The sequence below is a fragment of the Pituophis catenifer genome, unplaced genomic scaffold (genome assembly GCF_029215685.1).
Source record: "Pituophis catenifer annectens isolate HBS135680 unplaced genomic scaffold, rPitCat1.0.hap2 SCAF_4, whole genome shotgun sequence".
In the NCBI taxonomy this organism is placed as follows: Eukaryota; Metazoa; Chordata; class Lepidosauria; order Squamata; family Colubridae; genus Pituophis; species Pituophis catenifer.
In genome coordinates, this window is record NW_027256884.1 from 109356621 (window position 1) to 109360624 (window position 4004).

Consider the following 4004-nt stretch of genomic DNA (forward strand, 5'->3'; position numbering starts at 1 on the left):
GCATCATGGGAAGGTGGGCGTGGCCACAGCACGGAGAGACAGTTAAAAAGAATCACCCAGTCAATAGGAAGCGAGGAAGAAGAGAACCCAGAGGTGGATTGCAGGAGCAGAGGGCTGGAAAAGTAGCCTGCAGTAGTGCACTCTAACCACTGCGCCACCATGGCTCTTCTGTGATACTGGGTGATCAAGGCTTTTGCACCTTGCATATAGGCAGAGGTAGGTAAAGGACTCCTGGCAATGACCTTCACCAGCTAATTATTCACAGTTGTCATAATGGGCTGGTGATTTTTGAACAAACTCCCTCTTATTTGGATTCAGTTTGAGCTTGTTTTGTCCCCCATTCATTCTCTCATTTCTGCTACACTGGGTTAAAAGCATCCATAGCATTTTCTGCTCAGTCTGGCCTCGATATATATTACTGGGTATCATCTATATATTGATGACTGATCTTTCCAAGCAGATTCATAGATGGCTTGAACAACATGGGGAAACTAAGTAAAAGCCTGTAACATCACAGAAGAAAATGGCCAAAGGTTTGAATTTAGTACTTAGTCCTCGACTTAACAGTTCATTTAGTGACTGTTTGAAGTTACAATGGCACTGAAAAAAGTGACTTATGACTGTTTTTCACACTTATGAGCGTTGCAGCATCCCCATGATCAAAATTTATATACTTGGCCACTTATTTATGATGGTTGCAATGTCCCGGGGTCAATGGGGAAAACAGATTCACTTAATAACCATGTTACTAACTTGGTAATTGCAGTGATTCACTTAACCGCTGTGGCAAGAAAAGTAATAAAATGCAGCAAAATTCACTTAACAAATGTTTCGCTTAGCAATAGAAATTTTGGGCTCAATTGTGTTCGAGGATTACCTGTAGTAGAATAAAGAACTAGGTTCATGGTCAGATTTGGATGTAGAAGCTCATGCAGGACTTTGGGCCAGTCACTGTCTCTTAGTCCCAACTTATGTCATAGGATTGTTGTTGAAAGAATAGGTCTAATACTACACTTAAATATAAACATATATAAAATGCAAATATTGATAAACACTAGCTTAGAAATAAGTGAAACTATCGTCAAACAGTGAAGATTAGACCCTGGGTGGAAGTTGTCCAATATGGCTGGATCAATAGATGGCTTATTCAAGAAAAGATGCATCATCATCATCTCTATCATAGCAACAGAGACTGCATGCTTTTTCAAAGAATTAATCACTTTGATCCAACAAACCATGCCTCCCTTGACTAACCAAAGGAGCAGGAAGGGCCAATGATCCAGCATGTAGGTGACAGTGCTCACATTGTCAAGATTGCTGTTCACTTCATTTTGCTAGACATTTGAAGTAGGCCAGGTCAAGAAATAGGCGAGGCAGAGATTCCAGAAATACTCTTTATTGTACAGTAGTAAGGTAAAGGCAGAATTTTGAAAACCTGTCCAGGTTTCTCCCTTTTGTTCTAAACAAAATCAAGATGCAGTTGTTTTTTCTCCTCACATTTTCTTCTTTTTTAGGACTGTGCAACCTTTCTGCAAGGCCCTCTTGGTAGCTCACACAAACCCACCTCCCTACAGAGGTGGGTTTCAGCAGGTTCTGACCAGTTCTGGAGAACCAGTAGCGGAAATTTTGAGTAGTTCGGAGAACCGGTAGTAAAAATTCTGACTGGCCCTGCCCCCATCTATTCTTTGCCTCCCAAGTCCCAGCTAAGCAGGAGGAAATGGGGATTTTGCAGTAACCTTCCCCTGGATTGGGGAGGGAATGGAGATTTTACAGTATCCTTCCCCTGCCACGCCCACCAAGCCACGCCATACCATGCCCACCAAGCCACGTCCACAGAACCGATAGTAAAAAAATTTGAAACCCACCACTGCTTCCCTATCCAAAGGTCAACTCTACATTTATTTCCTATCCCCTAAGCCAGCTCCTTCATTCTGCAAGTAGTATCTCAGATTCGGCAGGCTGGAGAAGCCACTTGGAGCAATTACTGAAAATATTCTTTTCCTTTCAGAATTACAGAAATCGACTATAGATGTGTGCAGACTGACTCACTAAACCGAAAATCTTAAAGCCCAGATGGAAACAAGCGGGACACACAGGGCTTTGAGGCAGACAAACTGATCCCCCACTCTTATAGAGCTTCATGGTGCCAACAAGCTGTATGCTGACCATAATAAACCCCATATTCTTCCAAGTGTCATATCCACAAATTACCCTATATTCACTCCACTGTTCCAACTTCCTTCCTTCTCCCAATACCAAGTCCTTGTTTGTCCTCTACCAGGGTTTGAATTACCAGCATCACTGATATGCCAAAATCTTTTCGCACCATAACAATGAGGGAGGGGGTGAATTCAATAAATGACAAAATATTAAACTTCTTTGATAACCTGACAGTATTTTCACACGGTAACCATGATGGAAAAAAGCCCTTATCATTTCATCCTTAAAGCTGGTCATTTTTAAATGTCATTTTGGCTTTTAATCCGCCCTATAAAATGGACTAGGCTGAGAATGTTTAATCCAATAAACTTGATCAGATTTTTGAAGCCAGCCTAATTTCCTTCTGACAACCTTTTTTTTCCTCCTTTTTCCCACATACTGCTAGTATTTCTCAACCTCAGCCTTTTAAGATGTGTTCAACTCCAAGCTGACTGGAGAATTCTGGGAGCTGAAACAATGTTTTAATAATCTTAATGTCCTAATAATCTGTTTGACAATGTAAAAGAATCTCACTGCTGTAATGGATTCTTTGTAAAAGCTAGTCTATTATGGATTTGTAGTTTCAAGATTGCTAAATTGAGTTGGCCTAAGCAACCTCTAAGATTATCTTCCAGTACTAAAATTTTAATTGTATACACTAATACTTTTTTCCTTTATCTACAGTGATTTTTCAAGTTCTGGTTTAGATGATTTCCTGACACTTGGTATTTCAAGTTTTTAGCTGGAGTTGCCAACACAATTTGGACTTCTTAATCAGACACGCAAGCATCCACATATATAGTGTCTTCCTTGAAAATATGAATTGCATTGCTATATAAACCATCTACTAGCAAACAATTTTTCTTTTATCTCACTCAACAATCCTGGGAAAGCTACATGGGATTTCAAAATAATTTACACAATCAAGAAATCTTCAGAATCTTTGAAACACTTCATGCAAAGCATGAAAAATCCAGAGCATCTGTTTCACAGAAAATGACTAACCTGGGGCATTCAGTCATGAGAAATTGTTCTGTGCAAATTCCACTGGAGTAGGAGCTGAAGAAGCGATGCCTTTTCTGGATGAACTCCATTGAAACAGAACACAAATACTTCACTTGTACAATCCAGCTACAAATTAAAAGTTACATCACTTCAACCTACTGAAACTGACTATATAGCAAAGGGGAAAATTCATTATTTTTTATTATCACGTCTTAGTTGTCTATATAGATGTGTCATCTGCATGAAAGACAAAATGAATTTCAATAAAAGCAAGAGTTCTGAAAGATGTATTGATTTAAGTGACACATCCTATTCATAGAACAAAATGTCACTTTTTAAATAGATTGGATTGGCATATTATTAAAACTAATAGTATGCCAATTATTTTAACATATTTATCAGTTAATCCATACACACACACATACACACACCCATTTCTCTCTCTCTCTCTCTCTCTCTCTCTCTGTATCTATGTAGCAGGGGTGGATTCTACTTACCTTTACTACTGGTTCGCAGTGGGGCCGCGCGCGCTTTGCTTGCTCTTCTGTGCAAGCTCAGAAGCTTCTGCGCATGCACAGAAGCATTTTGATGTCAAGATCAGTGGACGGAGCCTCCTGCCGGTTTTACTACCGGTTCTATAGAACCGGTGTGAACTGGGGGCAACCCACTACTGCTATGTAGGTATGTATACATATGTATGAACAAGGCCAAAATGTTATTGTCCAAAGAAACCATGGAATGTGATTTTGTGCCTTAGAGAAAACAAGAAAGGCAAGTTATTAAGGCAAATGTCAATGACA